The 17,815-nt window shown below is 44.2% G+C and overlaps 1 long non-coding RNA gene across 1 annotated transcript; it reads right to left on the minus strand.

The window, feature by feature from the left end:
• Positions 1 to 763: 763 nt before the first annotated feature.
• Positions 764 to 15,043, minus strand: LOC133492282 (uncharacterized). The gene is made up of 4 exons (XR_009792601.1): positions 14,612 to 15,043; positions 14,191 to 14,291; positions 14,006 to 14,065; positions 764 to 5,020 (listed from the first exon to the last, which is right to left on the minus strand). It is a non-coding gene; the product is annotated as an uncharacterized LOC133492282 (long non-coding RNA).
• Positions 15,044 to 17,815: the final 2,772 nt, after the last annotated feature.

The raw sequence follows: 17,815 nt of genomic DNA on the forward strand, positions 1-17,815 counted from the left end.
GACCCGGTACCTCGGAACTGCGAGCCCAATGCTCTAACCCAGGGGTGTCAAACTCATTTTTGTCACAGGCCACATTTTAGTTATGACTACTTACCGTTATGACTGTGAAACCATGAAAATCTTTCACCTCATCATATTTGCACATGAAATTTATAAACTAGTTTTGGAATGAGAAATCAAGGTTAATGTGTTTTTAAAGTATTGCTTATGCTAGGGTGCACAATAATGGTTGCAATATGTCAACATTATCATTTATGATATCACAATGGTACAAATTTGAACAAAAAATCATGGAAAGTTCATACTCATATTTTGCCTTCGCGGGCCACATAAAATCACGCGGCGGGTCGGAGCTGGTCCCCCGGCCTTGATTTTGACACCTGAGCTCTAATCAGTCGTGCCACTGTGCTCCGACTTATCAATCTTGAAGGTCACCAGAAATGTCTTTTTTTTTTTTTTGGAAAGTTATAAAATCATTTTCTCTTCTTCTTTGGCATTTCTCTCAAGAGCTGAAAAAGAGTTCATCGTAAGGTGCTCAAATCTTGGCCTGACGTTTACGTGAAAGAGCAAAGAAATAAGAGCTGTCAAAGCGCCTTAGGGGATAAATATTCTCAAAAGTAGGACAATATGATGCGGCAAAATCAGTGACACAACTTCTCCGGTCTTCCTGCCTCCGGATTTAATCATATTTCTGTAGGATGTTTTGAATATGCTTTTCCTACCGCACGGCTTTTTTTTTTTTTTTTTTTAAATTTTATGTTAGTTTTTCCCATCCCGCCGTCTGCAGGAGAGCGGCGTGGCCCTCGAAACGCACCAACGGCGAACGGCGGCGCCGCGAGCAACAGTCAAAAGAAGTGCGGCGGAATGCCAAATGAGATTCTTCTGGAGGTTAAATGATGAAAGTGAGAAAGTCGCTTGCAATGAAATAGCCCGTTAGTCATTTGTGGATGATAAATCTTTAAAAAAACAAAAGAGAGAAATCTGATTTCAGCAATGATCAGATACAATTCATCAATACTCTTTTAGAGGGGCCAATGACTACAACACTTTCTGCACCGTCAGAAATTTTTCCAGTGGCTAATGACCGTGGAAATGATTCATCATTTGTTCAGTTGCAATTCATCGCTACATTTTTAGAATGACTAATCATGACAATAAATTCTGTGTTGGTCAGATATATTTAAACGCTTTTTAGACTGGCCAAAGACTAGAACATTTTCATCAGTTGTCCACATAGAATTAATCCCATTAATTTTCTGGCAAGGCCGCTGACAAGATTTTACTGGATTGGTCGAATAAATGTAAGCGCATTTTCAGTCATAAGCATTTGACGAGTGCGTTCACGCCCGCGCGCCATCGCGCTCGCAAATCTGCACAGTCGAGCACGACAAATCACACGCGCAAAATTTGTTACGGGTAGAAAAAATAGATATTGAAGGATGTCGCTTATTTTGTGTAGTCTTGGCATTAATTTACGTGTTTATTTCATAAACGTTGTTAACAAAACAAGCCTGCTCCTAAACAATCAGTATTCACCCGGAAACAGGAAATGGAAGTTAACCGTGAAGTGATGCCAAAAGCGCATGTTCCGAGGTGCTTCACGTACTGCGAGCGCATTTACGTCGAAAGTCATCAACATCATGAGCCACGTCAAAGGAAATTCCGTTACACCAGGGGTGCTCAATGAGTCGATCGCGAGGCAGTTTTGTGACGGCGACGACGTTAGACTATAATCTTGATTCGGGTGTGGCCAATATGTGGTGCGCACGCACATAAAGGTGCGGTCTAGCAAGCCGGCCTTGCATTTACAGCAGTCGCGGCGACGCACGCGTTCATCCGGCCACCCCCGCCACGCCGGTCGATCGCTAGAGGCGAGCTGCTTGAAAAGTAGATCTTGGGGGGAAAAAATCTCGGTACCCCTATATTACATTGAAAGCATTTCTGGGATATAACACAGGTAATCTTTCAGTATCTAACTATAATAAATATGAAATAGTGATTTACTTTGACTTGATCTAAATTCTAATGTCAGACTAGTCTGTCCATATATCATATATATGTAATTTTCCAACGTAGTACCTCATTATCTTCAAGTCGAAAACCTTTCCCCTCTCCATGCTTTAGGAAGATATAGATCATCTCCTGCTAGCTTTCATCAATGGATTGACAACAGATAGCGCCGTAAATTACGCGGGATTAAAACAATACATCACGATGAAATAAAATGATTTGATGATATGAATATTTGGTTTTGAAATTGAATGTCTATTGACCTCTTTGAAAATGTCTGTTTTACGATTGTGGTATTGGGTAACAACTACATACTCGGGTATGACAATCCCAGGAAGTTATTTTAAGGTCCTGAGATTCCATCCCTCATCACATATATCTGCGGGCATGACCGGTGGACCACAACAGTAACTTTATATCCGCGGGCATGACCGATTACACCCGTCCATTTTTAAAATTGAGTGACTGCATTTCAGAGTGGCCAATGACAGAACTCGCCACTATTTTTTGTAGTGGGCAATGGCTAGAATATTTTCTGTATTGGCCAGATACTAAATGTATTTTAATTTACTCATTTACAGCATTTAATTCCTCTAAATAACAGTGAATATGTATTTATTTATCCTTTGAGGAACAATTATGAGCGACACATGCAATACTCCTAAAGGTCCAAGTAGGTATTTTATTATCATCTAGTGGTCAAATGATAGCGCAGCGACACAAATCAAGAATCAGATCAGTTTTTTGTTGTTGTTGTCGTTGTGTAATGTCGCCTAGCGTTTGCGGGAATGATTCTACGTCGCTATTAGACAGCCGTGACAATGTATTCAGACCGCAAAGTGCAGCTCGCGAGGCCCCCCGTGCAATAAACGACGGCTATAAAAAGACGCCCAATGCGTAACGTGACGGATATCAAGACGAATTGCAATATTTACTCCAGTAGCGTGGAAAATAGAACCATCGCAAAAGGCATCCCGCGTGATGTAAAGGGCCGGCGGGTTTTGGCGCACTGGAGGTTGAAATCCTCCATCACGTGAACGCTGTCTTTATTCTCTGCGGGTGAGCGAGGGGTCTTCATCAGTCAATGTGTCCGCTCGGAAAGGCTAAATGAGCGATTGATCCGGCCACTCCGGGATAACAGTTTGTCATTGGTGATCAATGAGCCAACACGGCGTCGTACACGGCACGCCCTTCTAAAGTCTACCACCCGCCGTTATCATTTTTCACATCGTTTAATGGGATGGAAACACTATCCCAAGGCCTTTCTTGTCTGTTTTGGACAATGGAGAGTAATGAATGTCCCATTAGCCCGTGAGGAAGTCCGCGGCCACTTTTGACTGGTTCACCCTTCTGTACCCAACCAATGAAAATCCCTGTAAAACGCATCGCCTTCGCGAAAACTAGGACATCTGGAATTTGACGAGGAAAACTGCAAAGGAACGTGACTTGAAGACCTTTTTTGTCGTGATCACATAGAATTAATCACTGCATTATTAGAATAGTCAGTGACTGGATTAATTATTTTTTGGGGTTTTTGCATTGGATGGTAAAATTCAAACACTTTTTAGAGTGGCCCACGACTGGATAATGTTTATCACAATGGTCTTCAACAATTAATTTTTTAGAGTGACCAAAAACTTAAATATTGTCCACACATACATTTAAGTACTACATTTTTCACAGAGGCCAATGACTATCATGTTTTCTACAGTGGCCAGATGTGAGTAAACACTATTCAGAGTAGCCAATGACTGAAGCGGTCACACAATTTATTATGACTTTTTTTGGAGTGACCAATGTCTAGAATGTCTTCCACGGTCATATACAATTAATCACTCCTATTTCATATTTTTTTTCCTGTACTGGCCTTTTTAGGATGGCCCGTGACTATAATATTTTCAGCAAGGTTCATAAGCAATTCATCATAACTTTATCAGAGTTGCCAATGACAAGAATGTTTCCTGCATTGGTCATATCTAATTAATCACTACCGTAATTTCCGTGAGTAATTTTTTTCACACGCTTTCAACCCCGCGGTTTATGCGGTGATGCAGCGCCAGCGTTAGCGGGGTGCTAATGTTAGCGCACTGGTTATAAGCGTCGGTTCACGGAAAGAGTTTAACACTAGTGCTGTGCTAACGCTATCCTCGTGCTAATGCTAGCTCCGCCCTAACGCTAGCACAGTGCTAGCATTAAACTGTGTACCGAGGCTTATAACCAGGTGCACGCTGTAGGCCAGGAATAACGGTACTCGTTTTGGGGTCACCAATGACTAGTATGTTTTCAGCAATGATCAAATACAATTTGTCACTTTTTTTTTTTAGACTGGCCAATGACTAGAAGAGTTTTGCAATTACTTAGTTCCTTACTTATTATTTTCCGTTTGTTTGTGGGGAAATGTAAAAACAAGTCAAAGCTACCAAAAATAATTTGTGGGGTTCCGCTTTTTTTGTTTTTGTTTTTTTCCCTTCTCATTACGAGGTCCAAATACGATGCGTCCAATTTCCCAATTTTCTCAAATGCACCAAATCTTTTCGCCTCACCTTTAAATATCAACATCACTTTCCGCTCCGTCGCCGTCTCGCCAAATAAACTGCGGCGAGAAGAGGAGGATCGTAAAAACGCCAGTCCTCGTTAGCGCATTCATCCGTGTGAAATATGCGCCAAGGCTGGCGCGGGGGCTCGTAAATCTGCAGCTGTAACCTCTAGGAACCAACATCTGGAGGTTAGAGGAGTCAGGAATTGCCTTCTGTCCACTTTCTTTTTCCGGGGTCTGATCGATTTTCACCGTTCCGCCGCAAGGTCATCCTCCCGAGCCGAGCCCGGAACCGGCCTATCGCTTGGGGAAGATGTAACGCTAGCGCCGCGTTGAGTGGGCCGGCTTGACCACGAAGGTGATGATACAATACTCCGCCTCCGGGCGGACATCGTCCATCTGTGCGACTCACTTTTCGGAAAGTAGAGTGGGCCCGGAGGGGTGCCCTGATGGTGTACCTGGAGATCTGTCAGACTGGATGTCAGATTTTGGGGGGCAAGATGACATTTCAAAGTAAGAACTTTGGGTCCAAGATCTAAAAAAAAAAAATGCACTACTAGAACTACTAGTAGGACAGGACTTTGAATAAATTAGAGTTTCATATAGGTAAAGGTCAGGGTTCAAGGTGGTGGATCTGGACGTGGTGGTGGTCAACCTGGGTGCGAATTTTCCAAATACGATAAAAACTACAGTACGGTAGCAGTAGGCCGAACTTGAGTGCATAAGCGGCACGACAAAAGCAACAGAATTTCAGATGTGCGGACTTTAGCGGCGGCTCCCCAAGGCACGAAAATCGAAATGTCAAAGTTGTAATCAGCAACTTGACAAGCAAATGAATGCAGCTCATTACACACGACGAGCCTTGCTCGGGAAATACGGTGTCCGTAGAGGGTCAAAGGCTCAATACTGCCTGCCACGGCGGCGAAAAGCGCCACATTTTAGCCTTTAGCATATTCAGCCCCAGAGGACACCTGGGCTGTCAGTCATCCGCTCTCTTGACCCCGGCTGTCGTTTCTCCTCCCTCGTTTCCCGACATCAGCACCCGGCATCCCCGTAAGACCTCCTCGCGCCTCGCCTTTGACGCCTGGCGCGCGACCTGCGAGCGCCGCGTTTGAAACCCGAAAGGACCGTCTGAACGGGTCTCCCAAAGAATTTTTTTTTTCCGCTAATAGCGGCGAATGAAAGGTAGCACCATTCCTTCTCACCTGCTTCGTGTCTAATTCCGTAATCTGATTCCATTTACTCCGTCTCTTTGTCTTTGTCGCTATCTGAGGGCATCGAGGGGCAGGGGCGATTATCTTTCAGGACTTGTTTGTCACACACGCGCACACATGCATTAGCTCATCATTAGATGACGCGCGCGCTCACATGCAAGCTAGCTCATCACAGGGCGACGGCGGGCGAGAGTGTCCGCTACCCGTGACACGGTTAGCATTCGCATGTCAAAAGATTCGTCACACAAAAACTTGACGGAGGCACGTGACGCTTGCTACATGTTGTCATGCTATATCGTGCTACGCTATTTATAACGTGATGCTACGTAATGTTACGCTACATCAAATTTTTGACAGCATCTATTTCAAACGTATGGCAGAACACTTTTGTTACATTTTTTTTAAAGTTACGTTTCACTATGTAATGTTTAATAATCTTACACTGTGTTACGGTTCATCACGTATTACCGTACATATATTTTTTAACAACTAATTTTTTCAATGTCTGGCAGTGGGGCACCAGACGGCGTTTATGTGATGTTATCTCACAATATGTAACTTTTAGCTGCGTTACTTATCTTGTCCCACATTCCATTTCACTACTTCCACTCTGTCGTATTATAATAACATAACAACAGAGGTGTCAAACTCATTTTTCTCGCATGCCACATTGTTATTCCGGTTTCCCTCAGAGGGGCGTTGTGACTGTGAAACAAAAATATTTAGTCATCATATTTACTAGTTTTGGAATCAGAAATCAAGGGTAATGTGTTTTTCAACTATTCACGTTTGGCAACACAAAAATGCTTGTAATGTCTCAACTAGACCATTTATGATATATGACAATTTGAAGTTTTGGTACGGATTTTTACTACAATCATGGAAATTGACAAACCGAGCCACATAAAATCATGTGGCGGGCCAGATCTGGCCCCCGGGCCTCGAGTTTGCTTTACATCATTACACTGCATGAGGGAAAACTACACGCCATGCATAACGATCAAATATTTTTGGCAACTTGGATTTCAAATGATATGATATTAGACGGCTTTGACTTTTTATGCTGTGCTATGCGGTGTAATGTTTAGTTCTCTTAGAGCACAGGTGTCAAAATCAAGACCCAGGGGGGCCAGATCTGGCCCGCTACATGAGTTTATCTGGCCCGCGAAGGCGAATCATGTGTGCAAACTGCCATGATTCTTGTGGAAATCTGTACAAAAATTTCAACTTGTCATATCATCAATTACAAGATGGAGATATTTTTGGCTCCAAGCATTTTTGGCTGACCAAACATTAACAATAGTGGGAAAAAAAAAACGCATTACCCTTGATTTCCGATTCCAAAGCTAATTTCAAGTGTAAATATGATGAGGCGATTAAAGGATTTAATGGTTTCAGTCGTAACACACCCCTCATGGGGATAAGCGTCTCACAAAATGGACGGATGGATTGCAAGACCTCTGTGAAAAAATGGAATTCTGCTCACTAGCCAGTGGTCGCTATGATATCCTGGGATTTTCCACGAAGAGCACTTCACCGAACCGTTGGTAAACGCGTCGGCGGTACCGGCGTTGATAGCGGAGCTCCATATTTATTTCATGCAAATTGTATTTGGAAAATGAGTCAAAGGGGAGATTGGATTATCAGAGCTGCAGGCAGCAACGGCGGAAGCGTGTCACGGTCAGAAGCAGTGCGGGAGGGGAGTGATTGTTTGTGACGTTGTCAAAATCGTTTACGTCTGCTGTCTGTCGACCCGTCACCATCGGATACCGACCCCCCCCCCCTTTTTTTTTAAACTTTCCGAATAATTGACATTCAAAATTGACCCGCTTGGAGGTAATCCGAATTCAGTTGATATGAAACGATCGTCGTCATAAAACTTACATTGGAAGCAACATTTTGAACATTCCCGATGGGAATCAATAACGAGACATCATTGCTGAATCCTAAGAAAGTGTCATGAGCAGGGCAGGACCACGTACAAGAGGGGGGTGGCCACCGCGCTTGGGGGTGACACCTGTCACCGCTCACGGATCTTTCACATTGGGACTGTAATTAGTTTTGGTCACTGGCATTGGCCAGTTCGTTGTGCATTCTGCCCTGAGTTTGTGAGTTGCATTCACTGATAGTAGGAATCTCCACCACCGAAAATAGTGTAGTGTTGAGCTATCCTCGTCACGGTTTTTCTGTGCCACCGCAGCTTGAATAAAACTACGCCTGACATCATGTCCTCGTCTTGGAGTCCTGCATTTGGGTCCAGCCCCGCACAGAAAGAGGTTTGAGGTATTTCAATGAATGAAGTTCCGTAACTACACGTCAAATATTTACATGATGCTACATAACATACAGCTGGTAAAGCGCTGGCCTAACAGTTCTGAGGACCTGGGTTCGATCCCAGCCCCACCCTGTGTGGAGTTTGCATGTTCTCCCGGTACCTGCGTGGGTTTCCTCCGGGCATTCCGGTTTCCTCCCACATACAAAATGCAAAATTATCGGACACTCTAAATTGCCCCTAGGTGTGATTGTGAGCGTGTTTGTTGTTTGTCTATATGGGGCCTGCGATTGGCCGGCAACCAGTTCAGGATGTACCCCGCCTACTGCCCGTTGACAGCTGGGATAGGCTCCAACACTCCTTGCGACCCTTGTGAGCATAAGGGGCTAAGAAAATGGATGGATAATTGGACACTCTAAATTGCCCCTAGGTGTTATTGTGAGCGTGTATGGGGTTTATCTATGTGGGGCCTGCGTTTGGGTGGCAACCAGTTCAGGGTGTACCCCGCCTACTGCCTGTTGACAGCTGAGATAGGCTCCAGCACTCCCCCCGACCCTTGTGAGGATAAGCAGGAAAGAAAATGGATGGATGGATGAATGGATGGATACATAACGGTATGCTCCATTATGTTGTATTACATTACCTGATGTTATCCTACACAACGTTAATTACAGCGTTACGCAACCAACGCTCACGCGACATAATGTTACACGACATAACTTTTGAATTATGTCGCGCTATGTGACGACAAATTATGTTACGCCACATAATGTCCTGCCGCATAACGTCGCCGGAAGCCTTCTGGAATGGTATTTCAAAACCCAAACCAAAACCAAAACAAAAAAGGTAAAGAAAAAGAAACATTTCTTCAGTAAACAATCCATCTTCCGTTTTTTTCCTTCCTCGGGTTCATCTCAAGCTGCTTCGCTATCTGGCCCGCTGCAGCGAGGCTGCGAAAGCCCTGAGCAGATCCCAAATTTATTTTATTGCTGCCTCGGTAACTATTTACCCTGTGAGCTCCTCTCTGTATTTTTTCTTTTTATTTTTTGGTCACATGTGCGTGTGTGTGTGTGTGTATTCGGTACCAAGTGGATAAACTAAATCCCCAAAGGGTGAAAGCGACCGGCACGGGGAGAAAGAGAGAGAATAGGACCTTCTCCGGAAATCCGTTTGTGGTCGAGCCCAGCGCGGCCGTTTTTAATGACATTTCACAGCGCTGCTGATTTAACATCCGACGGAGCGGCGGGAGACTGAGAGGACTGCAAATGGGCCTCGCGGGAAGCTCCCCGTGCGCTGTTTACTTCTTTTGTTTCGCTCCCGCGCACCTTACACCTTAATCCTCGGCTGCGATATGACTCCACGCCCTTTGTTATTACATTTCATTTTTACAGCTTCTGCTACTTTTATTATGTGCTAGCGAGTGCAGGGTTGCCCCAACTTTTTTTTTTTGACCCCAAGATCTACTTTTTAAGCAGCTGACCTCCCACGATGTACCTTTTTTTTTTTTTGAGTACTTGAACTTAATGATCTACATGTGAGAAAAAAGATGATTCATATAAAAAAACAGAGCTGGCTAATGCAGTTGAAAAGGTAACACATTTCCTCAAGTTCGTCGTGCTTTGTGCCCTGAGTTTGTGAGTTGCATTCACTGACAGTAGGAATCCCCACCACTGAAAATAGTGTAGTGTTGAGCTATCCTCGTCACAGTGTTTCTGCGCCACCGCAGCTTGAATAAAACTACGCCTGACATCATGTCCTCGTCTTAGAGTCCTGCATTTGGGTCCAGCCCCGCACAGAAAGAGTGAGAGGAGTTTGGATGTTCTCCCCGTGCCTGTATGGGTTTCCTCCGGCCACTCCGGTTTACCTCCCATATCTCAAAAGCATCCATCCATCCATCAATTTTCTCGGCCACTTATCCTCACAAGGGTCCCGGGGAGTGCTGGAGCCTATCCAAGCTGTCAATGGGCAGGAGGCGGGGTACACCCTGAACTTGGTTGCCAGCCAATCACACGGCACTTAGAGGCAGACAATCACAATCACACCTAGGGGCAATTTAGAGTGTCCAATTAATGTTGCATGTTTTTGGGAAGGTGGCACGGTGGAGCACCTGGAAAGCGTTGGCCTCACAGTTCAGAGGTTCCGGGTTCAGTTCCAGATCCGCCTATGTGGAGTTTGCATGTTCTCCCCGTCCCTGCGTGGGTTGTTCTCCAGGCACTCCAGTTTACATCCCACATCTCAAAAACATCCATCCATCCATCAGTTTTCATGGCCACTTATCCTCACAAGGGTCCCGGGGAGTCCTGGAGCTTATCCCAACTGTCGACGGGCAGTAGGCGGGGTACACCCTGAACTGGTCGCCGGCCAATCGCAGGGCACATTTTTTTACATATATGTGTAGCCATATCATACACGAGTTACAATATTGTACCCATCTTACTTCAAAAGACACAAAAATCAAGTTGAAGCTTGAATTTGGACTTTTTGTCACTGCAGACTCGGAGGCCCTCCGCATCGCCGTACGTCCAAAACAATCACGGCGGACAAGTACAGTTGTTTTTTTGCGCTCGGCGCCGCCAGATGGAATTTTCCGAAAAGCCGCAATTAGATTACAGCGAGGCCTTTTGAGTGATTGTGAGCGAAGAAGAAGCCGTCGTCTTCGCCGGCGTCCGGTCCACGTAACCGGCAGCCTGTTGAATAATTCATTTGTGAGCGCAAAAAACATGAGCTAATATGTTTTTCTAAGTATGATGGATGGCGTTTCGTCCAAAAACGAGCAGAACGCGAGGCGGGGGGATGCTCGCCGCGGCGGAGCTGGGGGGGTGGGGGGGGGGGGGGGAGGAACATTCCGGTTAGCCTGCTTCAACCCGATCGATAGTGACAAGTTTGATTTCAAAATAAAAATCTCATTTATTTCAAAAAGCGCAGACGGAATGCGAAAGTATCTCGAAAGTACTTGGAGTAGTTGGGCTACAAGTGCGGTCGCTTAATTGCTGGGCACAGACTGGCCGCCAGTTCAGGGCGTAGTCCACCTTTCGCCCGGAGGTACCTGGGACAAGCTCCGGCTTTCCCCCGACCCTTGTGAGGATAAGCGGCTTGGATAATGACATGACATTTGAAACCCAAAACCTGCCCCGAAAGCCAAATTTGACACCCTGACTCCGCCTTAAAAGCCATCAGTTGAAACCCTAACCCGGGCTTTAAGCCTCAATTTGAAACCCCAACCCTGTATTAAAATCCCATTTTGAAACCATAACCCTAAATGATATGCTACATAAATTATAATTAATATATTATTATTATAATTAAATCATGTTGTTCCACATAATGTGACACAACATAAGATCACGGTACATAACCTTGAATCTTAAACTCCATTACATTATAGAACGTTATGGTACATAATATTAAGCTACCAATCGACACGCTAGGTCACAGGTGTCAAACTCCAAGCCCAAGGGCCAGATCCAGACCGCTACATGATTTTATGCGGCCCAAAAAGGCAAATCGTCGGCGTCAAAATCTGTGATTCTTGTGAAAATATGTCCCAACTTTCATGAGCAAGGCTTGGTCACTGCCAAGAGGGGCGTGGCCAGGCCACTGCTCCGGGCGGTGGTCACAGCTGTTCCACATTCGGACGATAATTAGTAATCAATTTAAGTTGGAGTTTTTGCCACTGGCATTTGCCAGTTCGTTGCCTTGCGTTAGTGAGTTGCATTCACTGCCCCCGCTTGTACGCATAAGTTAGAGCAACCCGAGTCACAGCGATTCTCTTCCCTTTTGTTTGATCCTGTCCTGTTGAGTTAGTTTGCCTCAGAGTCATCGAACCCTTGCTGTATGTCTTTTGGATCCCGTCTAGCCCAGCATTTCTGCGCCTCTGCCTTGTCGGACCGCGACGCCGCGTATGACCCAGTTTCCGGAATAAACCACATTGAACATTATCCCTCTGCCTCGGAGTCCCGCATTTGGATCCGTCCCCGTACCGGAGGTTCCTGACACCTAACATTTCAAATTGCCACACATCATAAATGATCATGTTGAGCTATTATCAGCATTTTTTTGTGTTACCAAACATGAAAAACACATGATTTCTGATTCCAAAATTAGTTCCTAAATTTCACGTGTAAATACGATGAGGCGACTCTGGTTTTCTACGGTTTCACAGTCGTAACGGCCCTCTGAGGGAAATCGTAACTGCAATTTGGCCGCGAAAAAAAAATTAGTTCGACACCCCTGCGCTAGATAATGGTATGCTACGTAATATGTCTATAAAATCTAACATTTTGCAAAACGTGACAACCCGATTGTGTACGGTTACCTTTTTCTATGATTCGTGCGGTACAAAACTGCTTCATTTCTCAGTTGAAGCGCTGAATTATTCACGCCGGACTACTACCGTCTTGTCTGCACGGCACAACGAGACGCCGCCGATGACCTCAGTGCGGAGGTCGCGCTCGTTAGGCCTATGAGAAGATGCGCGCTTCCTCATTAAGTCGCAGACGACGCGTAGGGTAAAATAAAATAAAGTTATGATGTATATTTGATGCTGTGTTGGGCTTTTCTTCGCGTGCACTCGCTACCTCGCCGAGACGCCATGAAACATTCATCGGGCCATTTGCATATCAAGCGACTTTTCCGCCGAGCTAAATTTGGGGCGGAGGAATTACCTCGCCTGTTTCACCGAATCGGGGTACACACAGGAGACGGAATATCTATTTCTGGCTAAAGGCTTTTTTTTTTTTTTTTTTAAATTCCCACACACGCTTTGGCCCCTCTGAGGCTGACAGCCATTTTTTTATTTTATTTTTTTGTATTCCTTTACACCTCAGAGACCTGCGATAAATTGTCGGCATGTAAATCTCTCGTGTGTGAAATTGTCTGTGCTTAAGGAAGACGTCGCCGTCTGTATCGTTATTGCTGACAACCGGCGTGACAACAGAATGTTTCTTTTTTTTTTTTTTTTAAACAGCCGTCACGTCCCGCTGGTAATATATGTCAAGATATTTATAATTAATAATGACTCTATTTATATGACAGCTTGAAAAAAAAAAGTGTGTGCGTAGCAGCGAAACAGGATTTTGTGGCGCTGAATTATTCGGTCAGGATGGCGCTCCATATAAATAGAAAATAAAATCGGGCCTAAAACTGAATCTTGTGGTGTACCACGGGCGAGGGTAGAGCAGTGATTATGTTCTGAACAAGTTTCAAACTCAAGCCCCGGGGGCCAGATCCGGGCCGGCGCATAATTTTACGTGGCCCGCGGAGGCAAATCACGTGCATCAACTTCTATGATTTTTGTTAAAAATATGTGCAAATGGCCACATAATAAATGATAATATTGAGATATAGCAAGCATTTTTGTGTTACCAAAAAAACCCCTCCCCCTTTGATTTCCAATTCCAAAACGAGTTCATAAATTTCCGTGTAAATATGGCCCGCGACAAAAAATTAGTTCAACGCCTCTGATCTGTGGCGACGGCAAAGGTTTGCCATTAAAAGTCTGAATAATACCGACTTAGTGAGTCATGAATTGATTGAATGTATTGCAATTGATTTTAAAAAAGTAAACATTCCTTTCCGTTTTGGAAATTCGGAAGTGTTTCCTCGCGGCTAAAATTCAAGACATTTCTCCTTGAAAGGACATTCCCGACCACCAAATCCTAAATAGAGATTTCCTCAGATGACCGAATTTCCTTTGGGGTACGCTTCCCAACGACCTCCCTTATGAGGACGTCATTTCTCGAGCTTTCGACGTAAGCTTTCGCCGCTTCGCACTTTTGGACGGTTTTCGGGGGCTGCAAATCCATTTCGCGGCCGTCACCCGCCTTACAGTGGCGCCATTTTACGACACAACAGCGGATACGACGGCTTCTTCGCAATTCCCGCTAACACGTTAACAGCTCATTGTTGGCTAAACACAACAAGATTCTCTCCAAGATAAATCTGAGAAGAAAAAAATATATATTTTTTTCTCACCTTGTGCAAGATTGGTAGAATTCTTCAGTCCATTAGTAGAAAACGTAGAATATCAATGTACTGTAAAATATTAAGGAATATAACACATAAGTGATTGATTTGATCCCAGATGTTGACGTTGAAAATCTGTGGAAGATGAGGTCAAAATGTCACATGGTATATTAATGAGGCAGCACAGGGCTCACCTAGAAAGCGTTGGCCTCACAGTTCGGAGGTCCTGGGTTCGATCCCGGCCCCGCCTGTGTGGAGTTTTCATGTTCTCCCCGTGCCTACGTGGATTCGCTTTCTTCCCACATCCCAAAAAACATGCAAGATTAATTGGACACTCTAAATTGCCCCGAGGTGTAATTGGGAGTGGGACTGTTTGCCCCGCAACCCTTGTGAGGATAAGTGCAAAAGAAAATGGATGGCTGGTATATTAATGAAAAGGAATATGTACATGACTCGTCAGATTTGACATTTGGTTCCTCAGCGACCTTGTGCCATATGGGGTCCAAATTCAGTACCAGTAGGGTTTTTGCTTTGATGCAGTGCAACGGTTTAAAAAAAGATATACTTTTGCATGATATATTAATGTGGTAATGGTGTAGTGGTACACATACCTACCTTTGAAGCGGGCAGGGTGGGATCGATTCCCGCTCAGCGATGGTGTCGATATCTGCCCCGCGACTGACTGGCGACCAGTTCAGGGTGCAGTCCGCCTTTCGCCGGAAGCAAGCTGGGATAGGCTCCGCCTTTCCCGTCACCCTTGTGAGGACAAGTGGCTTGGATGACGGATGGATGGTATATTAATGAAAAAGACCACCCATAAACGACTGATATATTCGCAGCTTCCTCAGCCACTTCGTCCCAAATGTCGCAGTCGATCGAGTTTCAAATCTTACCTTGTATATTAATGAAAGGGAGTAGAATCTCATTTGCGTTAACGTACGATTCCCCGTCGCTCGGTCACGTCGGGAGAAATGTTGATCCGTTTAATGACCGTTTTCAGAGTCACGAGGCCCGGCCCGGTTCATCGAGAAGGTCGGCTTCGTTGTGTGGCGATTGGCTGTGGTAAATACAGTGCTGTGCTAAAAAGGTCGTTGTCATTACAGTAGTTGTTCGGCAATGGCATAATTGAGATTATAGGGGGAAAAAAAATTATTTAAAAGAAAAGCACATTTTATTTACTAGCCACAATGACGAGGATGATCCAAGGTCCCTCTAGCAAGTTTTCTGAAAAGGGCTTTTGTATTTACTGCCAAAACAGTTATCATTTTTATTTTTTTAAAAAAGGTATTTGATTTTCTCTTGGCTGAAGTTTTAATTCAGTTCAATGATTGAAATTGCTTCATTTAATTTATTTACTCCACGTCAAAGCAATAAAAAAAAATATTTATTCTTTGTATTTACAACAAAAACAATTATATTTGTACGTGTTTTAAAAAAAACTTAACTGCTTTTCAAACAATTTGTTGAATTAATTGAATTCACTAATTGATTTTTAACTTTAATAGATTGAAACAATCGGTAATACATGTTTTTTAAAATGTATTTAGTGCTTGTCAAAGCAATAAAAAAACATCTGTTTATTCTTTGTATTTAATGTGAACAATAACAAATATATTTATTCTGCTAATTAAAATCAACTAATTCCAACTTCATTTAACATTTGTGATTAAATTATTTGCTGTATTGTACGTATTAAAAAAAACTTATTCACTGCTTTTCAAACAATTTGTTGAATTAATTGAATTTACTGTAATTAATTTTTAACTTGAATAGATTGAAATGATCTGGAATACATATTTTTTAAAAAATACATTTAGTGCTCGTCGTACAGGTTGAAGACAAAAGGCCTGAAGGTATGCGGGAGATTCATTAAAAATCTTACACGGTATATTCATGAGTTCAGGGCGTACCCGTTGACAGCTGGGATAGGCTCCAGCAAATCCCCGCGACCCTCGTGAGGATAAGCGGCAAAGAAAATGGATGGATTTTGATGAAGCTGAGAGCACATTTCATGACCAATTCCCCTTATCTTTGCAGTGGCAGTTGTGAGCGCCTGCAGGTGGACGGCGCACCCCAGGTGAGGGTCCTGCAGGTCTGACTGATGGAGACCAGATGGGCCCCGGCTCAAAGCGTCCTTCCTTCCGTGAGGGTCACTCCGAGAGACCTCTGCTGCTTTTTCCGCCTCATTAGGAAGCTGGCTCGCCCTCCCGCGCTGGCCGTCTGGCAGCCAGCACCATGTGTGCCCCCCCCCCCTTCTTTGAAGCGAAAAGTATTGTAATTTTTTTTGAGGTCATGGGTGACCTCGAGATAATCCCATCTGATTTTTTTGGGGGGTACACCCAGGACTGGTTGCCAGTCCATCACATTTAAACCTACTTAGATGTGACATGCTAACCATAAAAACAGTTAAAACCAGAAACCAGAAAAATATCTGGGATTCAAAATCTGGTAGTACGGTGGCCAGTGGTTACCGCATCTGCCTCACGGTCAGAAATCCGGGTTTGAATAATCGATCCATAATGTGACTGTTTGTTTGCCAGTCAGCACATAAAGGCAACCATGCTCCATTAGCTCGCTGATGCTAGCACTTTTTTGCCTTTTTTCCATCGACTGTTGACGTCATGGCTCCTCCCGGTCTTCTCTGGAGATGACTATTAACCTTGGTGGATCGGTAGCGTTTCCCCGGCGCACGCTTGGCCAAGCATGACCTCGTAGATAGGTTTCCGGTTACCCATCATGCCTTGCGAAGGATGCCATACTGTGCGTCTTAGAGTTCAGAGACCACACGTGAACGGTGAAGCGTGAAGTTTTTTTCCATCGTTAATTTTCCCGTTTGGTGTAAAGGTTATGAGATCGTTTGAAGCAAATGCAAACGTTGTGGACAAAAAAACACGTTGGATGCTTTAAGCAGAGCCAGATATTCGGAGAAATTGAAGGACATCGGCGGGAAAGATCCATAGCGACTGGAGTGACGATGCGGAAGGCTACCCTGATGTTACACATCTGATATCGTTAATTATTTCAGGAATTCTGCGAGCGCGTATAACCTTGATGAACTGAAGCCTTACAAGTCTCTACAAGCCTACAATGACTTTGTAAGTGGGTGGATTCAAGATGTACGGCAACGGGTGATCGGCAATCAGTGTGTAATGGCGGCTCGAGTGAGACGTTCTCAGAGGTCTACCGATCCACGACTAATTCCCTGGATCATATCGCAAAAAGATGGCTGCGTTCTCTCCGGTCATTGTACTTGTATGGTCGGTCTTGGAGAAGTGTGTTCACACGTGGTTGCCCCCTTTTTGCAGTCGAGGCTTCAGTCAGTCGATTTTTTTTTTTCATCTTTAAGTCTTTATAATAAAGAATTCTCTTTCATACCTTTGTGTAGAACACATAATTGATTCATTCCTTGTCGCCTCAAGTATTTAATTGAAAACGTCACGTGTTACGAAATTATCCGAGCAAACGTCATAGTGTCTCTTTGTCGGATCAGGAAGAAATCCTGCTCGGTGGTAGACGCTTAGATTTGCTTCCCTGGTTGACAACGACCTTTGGAATATCAAAATATTACCTCTTTGTTTCAACGCGGTTAGTACAGCCCCAAACTAGCCACGTGTGGCCCATTATTATCGGACAAAAGGGGCTCGCTTGCTTGCTTTGTTGACATAGACGCTAACTTGCTTCAGACGCTCAAAATGGCGGACAAGGAACTGCTGGGACTGCGGTGATGTCATCGGAAACCTATCCATAGGATTGGCGCAAAAATTGGAAAAAAAAAAGACAAATTTGCCTCAGAATGCCACGTCAATACATAATTTATTG

The sequence above is a fragment of the Syngnathoides biaculeatus genome, chromosome 18 (assembly GCF_019802595.1).
Source record: "Syngnathoides biaculeatus isolate LvHL_M chromosome 18, ASM1980259v1, whole genome shotgun sequence".
In the NCBI taxonomy this organism is placed as follows: domain Eukaryota; kingdom Metazoa; phylum Chordata; class Actinopteri; order Syngnathiformes; family Syngnathidae; genus Syngnathoides; species Syngnathoides biaculeatus.